Here is a 17201-nt window from a genome sequence, read left to right on the forward strand (position 1 = left end):
GCCACAGATTCGGTTTTGCAAAATCATCAGAATCATTAGGTGTAACGGTAGCAGCAAAACCAGGCAAAGTGCTACCTCTAAGAACGTATAATTTGGCAGAATTCATATCACCTATCATGTGAATGAGACAACCTCTAGATACCTTCAAAAGTCTACGCCCTCCGGCTTACATGTAACCTTCACCATCCATGGTACTAAGCGAGATCAAATTTCTGGTCATGCTTGGTATGTGCTTCACCTCTTTCAACATGCGTGTCATGCCATCATGGGTCTTGATCTGAACGGACCCGACGCCAACAATATGACAAGGATTGTCATTGCCCACACGCACAAAATCTCCAGTCTGCACAGACTCATAAGAACTAAAACAAACCTTGTTACAACAAATATGAAAAGAACATGCCGTATCAAGAATCCATTCATCATCACGGGAAGCACAAGCAGCAAGAACAGCGAAGCAATCACCCTCAGAGCTGTCGGTAGAAACGATAGTGGCCTTATGTCGCCGCACGGGGCTCCGACACCGGGGGCTTGCTGGTTCGGCGGGGGCGTCGGGGATCGCTCCGGCGATCGCCGGCGTGATCGATGGCGTATGTAACCTGCAGAGAGGTGCACCCAGGATGCATGCAAGCTAGGAACATATGCACGCACGTTTTACCCAGGTTCGGGCCACCCGGAGGTGTAAAACCCTACGTCCTGCTTGTCTGAACTCCTATTATCACAGAACCAAGTGTTTACAGGTTGCCGCGTGAGTTCCTGGGTACTCTCTCCCTTTGGCTAAGTGTTCCTTACTATTCTCTGCTAATGCTAGAGGCTAACTGTGAACTGATCCAACCCTTTGACCGTTGGCGGGGGTCCTCCTTTTATAGCCAACGAGATACCACAGGCGCCACGGTGCATGCATTACAAGTGGTGAGCAAGGAGCTTGGGCAACTCCTCCTCGGTGCGCTGGCATGCATGCATGAACGCCAACCCCGCTGCTAGGGGTATAGGGCCTAAGAAATAGGACTGGACAGCCACTGTTCCCCCGACAAGATGGATAACGCCCCTCCTGTATTAAATGCGCCGTGCGGCTCACTCCTCGCCCATGGCGAGACTGCACACTGGGCGCCCAGCGCGCGCCCACGTGGCGCCGCTACTCTGCTCGCTTGGCCCCGCCCTTACGGCGGGAACTGGCGCCCGGGAACCCCTCTTCCCAGAAAGCGACTTCCTGGGTGGAGCCCAGGCGGGAATATTCTCCGAAGCCCCATAGCCCTTACGGGCTGGTAGCTTGCCAGGCAGCCTGCAGTGGCCGCTCGAGGCGAGATCCTTCCGGGAACTCGGCAACGCGACCCACGCGTCGCGCAACGGTGGTACCCCAGGTGCCACTGGTGCGACAGTAGCCCCCGGGCGTGGGCCGGCAACACCGGTTCCCGGGCAAGCTCTTCCCGGGTCGGTTGCCGGGCTACGCCCCAACCGACGCGTGGGTCCCGACTCGCCTCAGGCCCGCGTCTCTTCACTGCCTCACGTCCCCCGCCGTTACGGACGGAGTAGTGGGCGCATGATTTCCACCATAACCTCCCCCTTATACAGGGAAGTTAAGGCCACTCTCCGCATTACTCCTTTTGATTAGGACTTATCCCCGCGCACCCGTAGGGTGCGGAACCGGCCGTTACCAAACGGCCGGGTGCTATAAAGTTTTTACTGCCGTACCGAGGGAAGTCACTTTGCTCCCCAGCCTTCGTCTTCCAACTCCTTCGCAGCTTGCGCCCAAGAGTTCCTGCTAGCTTCCGCCCCCGATCCCCATGGCGCCCCCCACCACCAGGAAGGGAAAAGAGGTGCAGGTCACGAAGAAAGCGGGGGCCAGCAAAAGCGAGGCGGCCGCCAAAGCCGCCGCCGATAAGGATCAGAAGAAACGGGCGATGAGGGCCACGCTCGCCTTCTACCGGCCCGGCTACAACGGCGAGGCGCTGGACAAGATCCGACATGCCGTCGCCTCCGGGTTCAACGAACACGGGGAGACCCTGATCTTCGCCGCGGGCGCCGACCACCAGGAAAACAACTTCCGGGTGTTCGGGCGCTTCCTCCTCACCGGGCTGGTGCCGCCGTTCTCGCTGTTTCTCCACGCGCTGATGGAGTCGTACCAGCTGCGGGTGGCGCAGCTTCACCCCACGTCGCTCTTCCTCCTCTCCACCTTCTAATTCCTCTGCGAAGCAGTCGTAGGGTGATGCCGTCGGTGACGCTCTTCCGCCATTACTTCTACCCCCGGATCGACAACGCGAAAGCGATGTCGTCGTGGGTGGTGTTCCGTGCCCGCGACCAGATGAAGTCCGAGTTCATCGTTCGGTCGGGGAAGAAGATCGAGAAGGAGTGGCGGGGAGACTGGTGCTGGGTTCGAGTAGAAGACCCCCAGGAGTTCATCCTCTCGCCCACGGAGCTGCCACAACCCCACAGCGGCTGGCAGGACAGGTACCACCGCGATGCCGATCTCCTCCCCATCGTGGAGAAGATCAAGGCACTGCGTCTGGCGGGGCTCTCCGACGTGGACGTGGCACGTACCTTCATCACCCGGCGCATCGCGCCGCTTTAACTGCGCTCCCGGCCAGCGTAGATGTACACGGGTGCCGAGAACAGGACACACCTCCGTCGCGAAGGCGTGGACTTGGAATCCCTCTAGGTGTGGGTGAGGGGGATCTCCGGCGAAAACCTCCCCGCAATGGGGTTCCCGCCGGGGGTCACCTCCCTCCACGCCGGTGTTGCGGGGCTCAACGACATCGTCGCCGCCTTCCCGCCCTGCAACGAGTGGGGATTGATGGATGACACCTCCACTCGGACCCCTCACGCTCCCCCGCCGGCACCTCGCGGGAAGCAGGTGCTTGAGGAGAGCGGGGGTGAGTCGGAGATCAGCTGGCCCTCCCTCCAGTCTCTGGGCAACGAGGCGGGCCAGCCTGCGGCGTCCCAGGAAGTCGTCCCTGTGGACGACGACGATGAGGACAGTGATGACGCGCCCCTGATCGTGCGGAGATCAAGGGCGTACGCAGCGGCCGCGGCTACCTCCACGGCGGCAGCGGCGGCACCCGCCCTAGCGGCGGCCTCCGCCCCTGCAGCGGCTACCAGCTCGGCGGCGACACCCGCCTTAGGGGCGTCCGCCGGTACCTCGGCGGTGACCACATCCGTGGGGGTTGCCGGAGCCACTGCGGCGACCACGCCGGCGGCAACCGCCCGCGAACGGCCGGCGGCTACCTCAACAGCAGCTGCCGGGGGCGCGGCAGCATCTGCTCCGGGGGCAGCCTACGACGCTGCGGCAGTCTCGTCGTCGGTTCCCGTGACGCCCCGTGCTGCGGCAACCCCACAGGCGCCCACAGCGCCGCCCACTCGAGGGGTCTTCCGGGGCTTCGCGCTCCGGTGCAACCCCCCGCGGACCGATTCACCGGCGAGCGCCATCAAGAGGGGGAGGAGCGACTCTCCGCCCAACAGGCCAAGTAAGAGGGCGCGCGCGGACACCGGCGGCGCCGCCAACCCGACCGGCACAGGGGCTAGCGGCGCCGCCATTGCACCTGCCAACGACCCAGCCCCAACGGAGGTGGCGCCGGTGACAGACGGCTCTTTCCTTCCTCTTTCACTGCACTTTTGATTATCAGTTAATCACACTACCATACCTTCTCTTTCAGCAGGCGGCACTTCGCCCGCGGCAAGCCTCTCGGAAGCTCCCGCCGGGACGGATGAGGTGAGGGAAGCTCCGCCGCAAGTCCAACGACCTTGCAAGGTAACCACCCTGATCTCCTTCCGCCCGCTTCCGACTACTCTTTCGCTCGTCGATTCTCACACTTCTTGTTGCTGCACGCCCAAGCGCGCCAGCACCGGGAGCGGGCGCTACCGTGGTTGATCTCGACTCCGATGTTGAGATCACGGGGGCGGTGGAGGAGCCGGCATCGGCTCCCGTACCAAGCCCTACTGCGCCGGCCACGGCGGCCGCGGTGACCACCACCCCCGCCGGGACGGCGCCTGGCGACGTGCCGGCAGCCGCGAATGCAGCTGGCGTGGATTCTCCTGCCACCCAGCAGGGGACGGCTCCTGCCGGGGGCACGGTGGCTTCTCCAGCCCCAGAATCCCCGGGCGCGGGTGAAGGGGAGGTTGCCGGGGAAGGGCGACAGGACACCCTGGAACAAGCAGACAACCCCCTGCACGGCTCTACGATGGCGGCGGGGGCTTCGTCGTCATCGGCCGCCTCCCCCAACACCTACCTCGGCACCCTTGCCGGGGTGGCTTGGAATCCCATCATCTAGGATCCGAGCGTCTTCGAGCGAGGACACCGGTTCCTGGACGCCGTCAAGGACCAACAGCTGGCCTTCGTCTCCTCTTTCAACGAGGTGACGGAGCACCACGCCATCGCCAAGAGCCAACTTGGCGAGGTGCGGGAAGCCGTGGAGAAGGAGCGGCAAGAGCTCTCCTGGCTACGCGAGGAGACGCGCCTCACCAGAGAGGAGGCACGCCTTGCCCGCGAAGCCCAGGAGGACGCCAAGGAACCGGTCATCCCGGAGGCTGAGCTCTACCGGCGACTGGAGGCTCAGCGCATCGAGCTTCATGGGGCGTTGGACTCGCCGGCGGCGACCCTCGAGGAAACCAAGAAGGAGCACGCCGGGGTGCTTGCGGCAGCCCAGGCTCGGCTGGACGAGAAGAGCGACCTGATCGCCAACTACCGCGGCGAGATCCAGGGCCTGCGGGTCAAGCTGGAGGTGCAGGTCAAGGCCACCGAGAGCGCGGTGGGAGCGGCGGCCCGGCATGAGATCCAGCTCGGCTCTGCCAAGGACAGAGTGGCCAGGCTTGAGACCGAGCTGGCCACCGCCCAGGAGGAGCTTGTCAAGGCCGGCAACGACATCGCGGTCAAGACCGCGGAGCTTGCAGCGCTGGAGAGCAACCTCCGCAAGGCCAAAAAGGCCGCGCATGATGCCCGGCTCCTCCATGGCACGCTGATCGGGCAGCGGCAGATAGAGACCTAGAAGCTGCTCAAGATCGCCCAGGCGCTGTGCGACTTGCTGCCCCGGTTCGAGTTGCAGGCCGCGACGGTGGACGGCACAGACGTCTCAACGCTGATCCCCTTCTTCTTCGACCTGGTGGGGAAGCTTGGGGCGCTCGACGTCTGGATCGCCCAGTATGGTGCCAACGAGGTTGCCAACTGCGCCCGGAAGGTTGCCGGGACGATCCTTCCGAGGATACACCTCCGGGACCCGGAGTTCCCCTTCGAGTCCCTGCTGGACGCCTGGTCGGACCGCGAGGACAAGCCCACCCACACCCAAGCGGTGCACGAGTTCGTTGACGAGGTGGTCGAGCGGATGCAGCAGAAGCCGGACCCCGAGCCATCCCCGGAGCCCCCGGCGGAAGATGCCGACAACTAGTTGCCGCAGCCTCCTACCGATCCTTGCTGCTTTCCTATTTATCTTCTTTTGTTCTTGTCCTGCGAGTGTAGTGCATTGCGCTGTTTGAACAATTACATTTTGATTACTTCATGTAATCATTCAGTACTTAGTTAATCAAGCTCTTTAATTTGCTTAATTCTTGTTTCTTGTTCCCGGAGCTACCTCGCGGGGAGGCTCCCTTAGCCTTTGCATGTTGTGCCTTGTGTTGCCGGGGACTCGCACCCCTCACCCTTGACCGGACCAGGGACCCGGGACGGACCCGCAGTGCCGACCTGGGGTCAAGCGGTAGCGGCGAGCCACTCCACTTACGGGGTAACTACTCCAAGCCATGCCCTCCCGGGACGGACCCGGGAGCCACACGGGGAGCGCACTGCCCCCGCAAGCGTCCTCCTAACACTCCGGCCACGCGCAGGTTCTGGGGCCACACTGGGCGAAGCAACGTTCAATTACGTTCAGTTCTTGGAAGATTTTTCATTTAGGTGCCAACACTTAGCTTTTCGTTTAGTCGTGTGCTCGGCACGCTTGCCGGTGATGCGTGCCTGGCATGTCTCCCTTGAGAGAGCCTGCCGGAGGAATGCAGTGGAGACGCCGTGGCAGGATCGCCGCCCGCGACAAGCGCCGATGACGATGCTCCCACCACGCCTCCACAACAACCCTCGCTTTTGGAAAAGCCCTTTGCTTTCGAGGGAACCTGTCCGGAGGGGTGCGGCGGGGACGTCGTGGCTTCCTCGCCGCCACCCACGAGCGGGGGCGGCGAGGACGTCACGATGTTTCCGCGGCAGCCCTCGCTGCTTGGGAAAAACTGTCTGAGGGACGCAGCAGGGACGCTGCGGTGGGCCGGAGCGAACGGCAAACACCGGCACCGGCGCCATCACAGCGTCCTCTCTACAACCCCCGCCTCTGGAGGGATGCAGCAGGGACACTATGGTAGTGCACCCGTCGGCGCTGAGCGCCGATGGCATGCACCACCATAGTGTCTCCGCAACAACCTCTGCTCCTTGCGGAGATACCCTTTGAAGGGATGCGTCAGGAGCACTGTGACAGTGCACCCGTCAGCACCGAGCGCTGATGGAATGCACCACCACAGTGTTTCTGCGGCAGCCCTTGCCCCGGAGTCGCTCACCATAGGAGGCGCGGCAAGGACACGGTGGCACTGCACCCGTCGGCGCTGAACGCCGATGGCATGCACTCCCACCGTGTCTCTGCGACGCCCCTCGGAGTGGACTCGGTGGAGTGAGGCCGCACGGGCGCGACGGCAGTGCACCCATCGACACCGAGCGCTGATGGGATGCACCACCATCGCGCCTCTGCGGCTCCACTCCCTTCCTTTTCCCGGTTGCGCTCTGAGCCGTTCCAAGGCCGAGGCGCCCTTTTTATAGGCGTGGGGGGAGGGCTTTGCCACCGCGCGTGATGGATCAGCGCAGCACCCGTGGCGCCCCACCCCTTGAAACGCGGTACAGTCTTCGCCACCCCGCATGCCAAGTTGGTGTGGCACACGTGGCGGCCTCCTCCTGAGTCAAGGGCCTCAGAGTGTGGTGAGTTCCTCGTGGCGCGGTCACTCCGCACCACGAGACACCGCTACGCGCCACGGCCCGTGGACGGCCCACGAGCATTACAGTGCGCGAGATTCCAGCTTTGCTCTGCACGTTAGATTCTTACCAAACCCGAGGTGCTGCAAATTTTTTTTTGAAATTCACGAAAATACAGAGCAGTATGGATAACGACAATCTCCTGCCTCCTAGCCCCCGGGCACGGAAGGGTCGATGCCAAACTTGGAGGTGAGCAATTCATTTTCCAGACGCAGCGGTTGCGTGGTGCACGTTGCAGGAAGCCCGGCAATTGCATGTCCCGTGATGCACGTTGCGGGGAACTCGGCAACTGCATGTCCTGTGCCAGAGAGATCCGGCAACAGGTTTACGTTTTCGAGGCTCCAGCAGCCCCCTGCTCACAACCAAGTATGGTAAGACACTTCTGTGCACCCAAAGCAGGAGGCAGAAGAAGGAGGATCATGCAAATAAACAAGGTAACCTTAAAATTCAGGGAAAAGCACTTATCTTTATTCACAATAACTAGTGGTTTACATACGGGGGCTGCCCGGCTACACTAGTTCGAGAGGTATGCATCGGCGGCATCACCTGAGGGTCGGGCTCCGCCAGTTCACGGGTAGAACCTGCGCAGGTGCTCAATATTTCAACTATTTTGCACCGGCAAACAATCTTCGGTTTCCAGCCGGACAGCCCCCGGTCTGGTCATCTGCACTACCCAGAAGGGGCCCTCCCATTTCGGAGTCAACCCAGTGTTTCCCGTGGCCTTTGAGCTTGTCAAAAGTTCTCGTCTTGAGCCCCCGCAGCACTTCTGCGTTAGCTCGCTTCGCCTGCCCGTTACTCCTCGGGTGAGCAACGGACGCGAAGTGCAACTTGGTGCCCATGTCCTCGCAGTAGGCTTGGAACACCGTGCTCGTGAATTGCGTGCCATTGTCGGTGATGATGCCGTTATGCACACCAACCCGGCACACAATGTTTTTGAAAAACTTGATGGCCGCCTGGACGGTCACCTTCCGCACCGGTTCCAGTTCGACCCACTTGGAGAACTTGTAAATGGCCAAGAACAAATACTCGTAGCCGCCGACCGCCCTCGGCAATTTGCCGACGATGTCTAGCCCCCAGACCGCGAACGGCCACGAGGAAGGGATGACATGCAAGGCCTGCGCCGGCTGGTTGCATTTCTTCGAGTGGAACTGGCACGCTTCGCACGTCTTCACCAGCTGCTCCGCGTCGGCCAGGGCCATGGGCCAGTAAAAACCGTGCCGAAACGCCTTGCCGGCTAGAGCCTGGGAGGCCACATGGTGGGAGCATGTGCCTCGATGTATCTCCTCCAACAGCGCGCGCCCTTCGTCTTGCGGCACGCAGATCAGCTTGACCCCATTCGCACGCCTGCGGTAGAGGTTTCCATCCACCACAGTGTACATTTTGGCTTGTCGCGCCACTCGATCTACGGCAACGTCATCTTTCGGGAGGGCCTCCCCCTTCAAGTAGCAGGCGATTTCCACCGCCCAGGGAGGGGTCTCCCTGCCAACGCACGCTGCTATGTCAGCGGCATGGACCCCCGCTGTCGCGGGGTTTCCTTCGGTTGCCGGAGGGGCGTCCCCGGCAACCGGCTTGGGGGCGACTGAAGGAGCCACTTCCTTCTGGCAGAACACCGCCGCTTGGGGCTTCCGGCGCTCTGCTGCCATCTTGGACAGCTCGTCAGCCGCGAAGTTGTCCTTCCGCTTGACGTGCTCGAACTGCAAAGCCTTGAACTTACATTCTAGCTTGCGGACTTCCTTCACGTACGGTGCCATCTGCGGGCAGTCGTAGTCCTTGTTCACCTGGTTGATCACGAGATGGAAGTCCCCGCGAACAATCAAGCGCTTGATGTCGAGGGCGATCGCTGCCCGTAACCCGGCGAGCAAACCCTCGTACTCCGCCGTGTTGTTGGTGGAGTTCGGGAAATCGAGTTGGACAACGAACTTCAGCTGGTCCCCTGTTGGTAAGTCGATGACGATCCCGGCGCCAGCTCCTTGGAGACTGAACGCACCGTCGAAGTAGAGGACCCAGTGGCCTTCGTCCAGCTTGCCGGGCAGGCTGGTCTCCGGCTCATCCTCTTCCACGCTTGTCGACGTCCATTCCGCAACGAAGTCCGCCAGGGCCACACTCTTGATGCTCTTGGAGTTGGCGAATTGTAAGTCAAACTCTGACAGCTCCATACTCCATTCGGCCACCCTTCTGGTAGCTTCACGGTTGGTGAGGGCTCGCTCCAGGCAGAACATCGACACCACCGTGACGCGGTGTGCCTGGAAGTAGTGGCGCAGCTTGCGGGACGCGAGCAGAACCCCCAGAAGGAGCTTCCGCACTTGCGGGTACCTCGTTCGGGCGTCGCGCAACACCGTACTGACGAAGTATACCGGGTGCTGCACTAGCCGCATGCGCGGTGCTGGAGTTGCCGGCTCGGGGGTGATCCCCTGGTCCGAGGCGGTTGCTGGGGGCCGTTCATCCCCCTGCCCTGCAGCCTCAGTCCCAGGAACGTCTGCCTCCCTCTCGGCAACCAGCACCGAGCTGACCACCTGGTCAGTCGCTGCTAGGTAGAGTAGCAGCGGCTCGCACGGCTTGGGGGCAACGAGGACGGGCGGCGACCTCAGGTACTGCTTAAGTTCCCGGAACGCCGCTTCGGCCTCGGGGGTCCAGTCAACCGGACCCTTCTTCTTCATTACCTTGAAGAAAGGCAGGGCGCGTTCGCCCAGCCTTGAGATGAAGCGGCCCAATGCGGCGACGCAACCGGAGCCTTGCGGGGAGCCTCCATCTTCTCGATAGCCTCTATCTTCTACGGGTTGTCTTGTATCCCCCTGTGAGAAACCAAGAAACCCAGAAGCTGGCCCGAGTCCACACCAAAGGTGCACTTCTCAGGGTTCAGCTTGAGTTTGATCCTGCGGAGGTTGTCAAATGTCTCCCGCAGGTCATCAATCAGCAAGTCCCCACGTTTCGACTTGATGACGATGTCGTCCATGTAAGCCTCCACGTTTTGGCCTAGCTGGGGTCCCAAACACTCGCGCAGCGCGCGTTGGAATGTTGAGCCCGCGTTCTTCAACCCGAAAGGCATGCATGTGTAACAGTAGCAGCCAACCAGGGTGATGAACGTTGTTTTCTCCTCGTCTTCGACTGCCATCTTGATTTGATGGTTGCCGGAAAAAGCATCCAAAAAGCTCAGCAGATCGCAACCAGCAGTGGAATCGACTATTTGATCAATGCGGGGTATAGGGAATGGATCCTTGGGACACGCACGATTTAGATCAGTAAAATCTGCACACATGCGAAGCTTATTCCCCGCCTTGGGTACTACTACAGGATTAACTAACCAAGTGGGGTACAGAACTTTCCTGATAGCCTCGGTAGCCTTGAGCTTGTCCACTTCTTGCTTGATGAAATCCTTCCGCTCCTGCGCCTGCCGGCGGATCTTCTGCTTGACGGGGCAAGCGTCTGGGCGCACTACGAGTCGATGCTCAATCACCTCCCTGGGGACTCCGGGAAGATCCGACGGCTCCCAAGCGAACACGTCGACATTCTCCCGGAGGAAAGTGATGAGGGCGCTTTCCTATTCGACAGTAAGATTCGCACCGACAGTGACGGTGCGTTCCTTGTTGCCGGCTTGGAGGGGCAGCTTCTTCACCTTGGTGGCCTCCTCCCAGAGCTTCTGGCCCTTGCCGAGGCACGAGCTCGAGCCTGCACTTCCCCCGGCAAGCTCTTGCGGGGCAGCGCGAGCCTTCTTCGTTGCCGGGCCATCGCCCGGCGAGCCTTCGTCCACGGCGACGTCTTCGTCACCGGTGTCGGCTGCGGCGGCGGCCCTGATGACCTCACCAACGCACCAGGCCGCGTCCTTCAGATCGCACCTGATAGAGAGAACTCCGTACACGGACGGCATCTTCATCATGCCGTAGGCGCCATGCGTAGCCGCCATGAACTTGATCAGCGCAGGCCAACCAAGGATCCCGTTGTAGGGCAACGGGGTGTGCGCCACATCGAACACTATGTGCTCGGTCTGAAACGCTTCCCGGGACCCGAAGGTCACCGGCAGCGTGATGCGCCCCAGGGGGCGCACGATCTCGGGGTTTACTCTCTGGAACGGCTCGGTGGGCTTCAGCTGTTCCACCGGCAGCTGGAGTTTCTCCACCAACCTGGCGGACAGGAGGTTCAGCCCCGCTCCGTTGTCCACCAGAACCTTGGTCACCGTCATGTTGCTGATGATCGGTGAGACGACAAAAGATATTACCCCTGAACCCAGCTACCGCGCTGGGTGATCGTCAGCGCTAAAGGTGCTCGGCACGTGCGACCACCTCAGCGGCTGCTGCGGCTCCGCGTTCGGCAACAGCGCGCACCCGTCGCGGGTGAGGTGCTTTACCGCGGCATGGGATGGGAGAGCATAGGCTCTCCCATGGATGCAGGCCACACCGCGAGGCTCCTGGAATCCCGGCTCGTCGCTGCCAGTGCAGTCGGACTCGCGCTGCTCCTCAGCACGAGCCCTGTCCCGTCCCCGGGGAGGGCGCTCCCTGCCCGCACGGGCCTGACCGCGTCCCCCCTGGGGTTCGTCCTTGCCGGCGCTGTCATCGGCAGGCCTCAGCCCCGCTCTGGGGTCATTCGGACAATCTCGGGAGAGATGCCCGATGTCGCCGCAGTTGAACCAGGCGCCACCAGCGCGGCGCTCCTCATGGCGCTGCTCGATCCCCTGCAGGATGCGGCAGTCCTGCGCGTCGTCAGTGGAGTTGGCGTGGATGGGGCAGCGGGGCGCGTCGCCCTGCTTGCCGCCAGACCCGCCACCGGGGGAGGCCTTCTTTGCAGGCCTCGCGACAACAGCCCCGACTCAGCAGAGAACCTGCTTCCCGCTGCGCTTGCGGGAACCCTTCTTCTGCGAACCCTCCTCAGGGCTCGCGGTAGCCATGGCTGCTAGTTCGAGCGCTAGGTGCCCTTCCTCGGCCATGGCACATTTGTGCGCCAGGGCGTACAGATCCTGTGTCGTCCAGATCCGATGCGTGCTTAGCTTCTCGCGCATCTTGGGGTCGCGAACGTTGATGGCAAAGGTGTTGACGATGGCAGCTGCCTCCGCCTCCGGGATAGAGTAGTAGAGGTTGGAGAAGCGGTTGACGACGCTCCGCAATGTCTCTCCCGGCATCCGCATGATGGTGTGCAGTTCCGCCATGGTTCCCGGGCGCTTGTAGCTGCCCTGGAACGCGCTCACAAACTGCTCGCGCAGATCCGCCCACGTGGCGATGGACCCGGCGAGCAGGTTGAGCAGTCAAGTTCTCGCTGATCCTTTCAGGACCATCAGGAACCAGTTGGCTCTGACCTTGTCGTCAGCGCTGATGGCATGCTTCCCCAACGTGTAGGTCAGGAGGAAATCCTTGGGATTCACGGTCCCGTCGTACGTGCCGAGCGCTGGCGCTCGGAACTTGCGGGGCCATGTCACCCGGCGCAGCTCGCGCGTGAACGCGGTGCAGTCGTCCTTGAGGCCCATGGGAGCATCTTCCTGCTCCTGTGGGCGCTGGCGCTCTACCTCGCGCCGACGCCAGCGCTCTAAGCGCTAGCGTAGATCTTTTTGCTGGCGGGCATTCAAGATGCCGCACGCGTCACCCCGTGTGACCGTGGGTGACGAGTCCGAGGACCCCTCTGGGTCCCTGTCTCCCTGGCCTCCCTGCGGGGGAGGGTTCTCCCCTTGACATGAGGCGCGGGGAGCGCCTTCGCGCTCCGGGTTCTGCCCGCGGCCAGAGCCTGACGAGACGCCCTCACCTTGCGGCTGTTGGGCAGCGAGCGCGAGGAGCGCATCCAACTCTTCGCCCCACGTCTCGTGCGCCGGCGTGCCCTGTTGCGGTTCGTACCGCACCATGACCCGTGCGACGATGATGGCTTCCGCCAGGGTTCGCGCGGGAGGCCGCCGGTTTCCCGAGCGGCTGCTATCCGCTCTTCCCCCGGACGCATCCGGGCATGCGGGGTGCGATCCCCCGGGCGTTGCTCGCGACACGGTATGCTCATGGCGCAGCTGACACTGTATGTCCTCGGCCCGCGACTCGACTCGCTGGCCGGTGCGGGCAGCACCATGCCCGCTCGCGCGGCTGGCCCCAGCGTTGGGGGCCACCGGCCCCCTCAGCCGGTTGTTGGCTGACGGCCGAGGAGGCGGGGGAGGCAGCTGTGATTGCTGCGCTCGCGAGGTCTCCTGAGCCCCCGACACGGGTCGCGCATCGTGCGACCGCATGTGCGCCGCTGGGGCCTCACGCGGGTCGATCCGAGGGTCACCAGCCCGCTTGGGGGGCATGGTGGCCAGCTCTATCAGCGGATAAGACGAGGCCGACGTCGATGCAGGCACTGCCGCCGGCGGTCATCGGCGAGCTCTCCTCTCGCGCCCCCTACCTGGCGCGCCAGATGTCGTCGCACGGGGCTCCGACACCGGGGGCGTGCTGGCACACCCCCTTTTAGGTTCGGCGGGGGCATCGGGGATCGCTCCGGCGATCGCCGGCATGTGCGATGGCGTACGTAACCTGCAAAGAGGTACACCCAGGATGCATGCAAGCTAGGAACATATGCACGCACGTTTTACCCAGGTTCGGGCCACCCGGAGGTGTAAAACCCTACGTCCTGCTTGTCTGAACTCGTATTATCACAGAACCAAGTGTTTACAGGTTGCCGGGTGAGTTCCCGGGTACTCTCTCCTTTTGGCTAAGTTTTCCTTACTATTCTCTGCTAATGCTAGAGGCTAACTGTGAGCTGATCCAACCCTTTGACCGTTGGCGGGGGTCCTCTTTTTATAGCCAAGGGGATACCACAGGCGCCATGATGCATGTATTACAAGTGGCGAGCAAGGAGCTTGGGCAACTCCTCCTCGGTGCGCTGGCATGCATGCATGACCGCCAACCCCGCTGCTAGGGGTATAGGGTGTAAGAAATAGGACTGGACAACCACTGTTCGCCCGACAAGATGGATAACGCCCCTCCTGTCGGCTCATTAAATGCGCCGTGCGGCTCACTCCTCGCCCATGGCGAGACTGCACACTGGGCGCCCAGCGCGCGCCCACGTGGCGCCACTGCTCTGCTCGCTTGGCCCCGCCCTTATGGCGGGAACCGGTGCCCGGGAACCCCCCCTTCCCGGCAAGGGGCTTCCCAGGAGGTGCCCAGGCGGGAACTGGTGCCCGGGAACCCCTCTTCCCGACAAGCGACTTGCCAGGTGGTGCCCAGGCGAGAATATTCCCCGAAGCTCTGCTAGCCCTTCCGGGCTGGTATCTTGCCGGGCTTACCATCGGACTTGTCTTTCGGTTTGTAAGTACCGTTCATTTTCTCCTTGTTCTGCAGTTTATAACAATCCTCAATAACATGATTATTTTTCTTAAAATACCTGCAGAACTTATCTTTTCCTCGGGACTTTAAACGAGCTTTTCCGTCCCGGCTTTTATCTCGGTTGCCGTAGTTGTTATTCCTTTGCTCGGTCTTGCCACGAACCTGCAGAGCTTCTGCCTTTGACGACGACCCATCGGTCTGCACCATAGACTTCATCTTTTCTTTCCGTCTAAGTGCTTCTAAAACCTCATTAAGGGTTAGAGAGTCATGGCTATAAAGAATTGAATCGCGAAAATTTGTATAGGAACTAGGCAACGAGCATAAGAGTAAGATGGCTAAATCCTCATCATCATACTTAACCTCCAAAGCTTGCAAGTCAGAAACTATCTCTCGAAAAACAGTTATATGAGATATTACCGATCCACCTTCTTGCAGCTTATGGGTAAATAATTTCATCTTTACATGTATCTTACTGGTTAGATCTTTAGACATGCAGACCGATTCCAGTTTCAGCCACAGGGCTGCTGCGGATTTCTCTTTCAACACTTCCTGCAAAATATTATTGGATAGATGAAGTTGAATCAATGACAAAGCCTTAGGATTTTTGCTTTTCTCTTCGACAGTCCACTCCTTTTCATCCTTCTTGCCGAAGGAATCAAGCGCTTCATCCAGATCTGAAGTTTGGACGAGAATCGTCCGCATTTTCACTTGCCACAACGAGAATCGTGTGGTGTAGTCCAGCTGCGGCAGATCGAACTTCAAGGTAGACATGTCGCAAACCCTAGGCGGAACCTGGGGCTTTGGGGCTCTGATACCACTTGTTATGAATGCGACAAGTAAGAACGAAGAACGAAGAAGAAATCATAGCACAAGGACACATTGATTTAACGTGAAAAACCCTCTCAAACAACGAGAGGGAAAAACCACGGGTGCCAGCCAGCGAAACTTCACTATATGGGAGTGTTTACAACGCCTGAGAGATTTCACGAACTCAACTCGTGCGAATTTGGCCCAAAACGGCGGCTTACAAGTGGTATATATAGCAGGAGCATTAGGGCAACTCAGATCCGTAACGGGCACAACGGAAGTTCCGGTTGGAGGCCGGAAGTTCCGCTTATTCTTGAATATCTGGCAGTTTCGCAGCAAGTTCCGCAATTTTCCGAAAAGTAACAGAGAGCAACCGAAGGTTCGGCCGGAAGTTGGGCCGGAAGTTCCGGCACCTGGAATGGCCGGAAGATGGGTCGGAACTTCTGGCCACTGGGATTTGGATCACAAGCCAATAGGTTTCTCACCTGTTCGTCGAGGGTATAAGAAGTGCATGGAGATTGCTACCATTATCTTCTTCTTTTGAGGGAGAGATTACTATATCATTGTTGATTAATTAAGCTGTACCAAGGCAGCAAGGCTTCAGTCTTGTTCACCAGAATTGTCTCGCAAGTCTGAGTTGCTTGCCAGTACGCAAGGTTTCATGAAGATTACTAGCTAATAGAGTTAATTAAGCTCGGATGTTACACCAGTAGCTAGGGAAACGCATGCCATATGTGAAGCTGCAACATCCTGATCACCTGGTGTTCAAAATTCAGATAGCAAACTGTATCAGCTACAGGGTACTTTCACGTCTCGAGACAGCCACGAGTCGTTGGTAGGTAAATCATTGAAGCCAGACAAGCACGGGACGTGCGGTAGTGCCCTGTGCCTCAACCCGGCAATTGATAAATAGCAAGCTAGTGGTTTTTCCGGCTTCGAACAAATAGTAGCAAGCTATATGAAGAAAGAATGGAGAATTAACATGTCTGAAATCACACTCGGTGATATCAGTTGATGAATGATGAATTACTTTGAATAGGATGCATCGGGAGGATTTGGGCAGCACACCCGACACCACCTTGCTCATCTAGCCTTTTTGCACTGGCGTAGTTGGCGCATGAGGCTGCCGCATGTACATCGGCGTGCAGAATTTGCTGAAACAAAAGTTGAGAAACCCATGGAAGCTGTTTGCCGGTTCTTGTCGACGAGTGCGGAATGATGTGAGGGGGATCGCGGCAAATTTGACTTGAAAGGGACATGAGAACTTTCAGGAATCACAGCAGTTCTGTCCTGCAGATGATGAACGAAAGCCCACCTGAAGACCCTTAGCTGAGACCCGCCTTGAGAGAGATCTTTTTGTGTCTCTGTTTTCCTTTTTTCTGGTTTTTCCCTTTTTTTTATCCTAACACCATTTTTTTATGTACAAATCCCCCCGCTAATATAATGAAAAGCCACTAAGCCATCAATCGCTGGATCTTAAAAAAATGCAGGGATACCGAATTGCAGCATATTAGTATTCAGTTGCTGTGAAATGAATTTGCGTTTGGACCACGGGAACATGCTGTTTCCAGCGACCGATGAGAGTAGATCGCCCAACAAGCCATTTCGTCAAAAAGTTGTGATATCTTTAACTGTGATTTTTGCTAATTCAGTTCGTTCATCCATGAAAATTAATAGTACATGTACAAGAGAATGGAGTAGCATTGATTTCTCAGACTAGCTTGATCGAGATGAGACAGATATCAGCAATTCACTGCTATGACCTCATATTGTTGTCCAAGGTACTCCAAGCTACTCCCTCTGTTCATAAATACAGTCGTGGTTTTAGTGCAAATTTGTACTAAAATCACGACAAGTATTTAGGAACTGAAAGAGTAACCTACTAGGCTAATACTCCATGCCATGTATCGCAGCAGCTGCTATCTGAAGGAACTCTTCTGAATGACTAGGACAAGTCTGAAAAAGATAGCAGAACATTTGAAGCTAGGCATGTGCTTCATGCTTTGATGGCTCGGAATGGTATGCTGTACAGTGTACCCCAAATAAGTGTCACGATATAGCTAGCTGGCTAGTGGGTTCATCAGGAAAAATAAAAAGGAACTACAGAGGAAGCGTTTAAAGTACTCGAAAACTTCTCCTACTGTACC

This window comes from Brachypodium distachyon, chromosome 2, assembly GCF_000005505.3.
Source record: "Brachypodium distachyon strain Bd21 chromosome 2, Brachypodium_distachyon_v3.0, whole genome shotgun sequence".
Lineage (NCBI taxonomy): Eukaryota > Viridiplantae > Streptophyta > Magnoliopsida > Poales > Poaceae > Brachypodium > Brachypodium distachyon.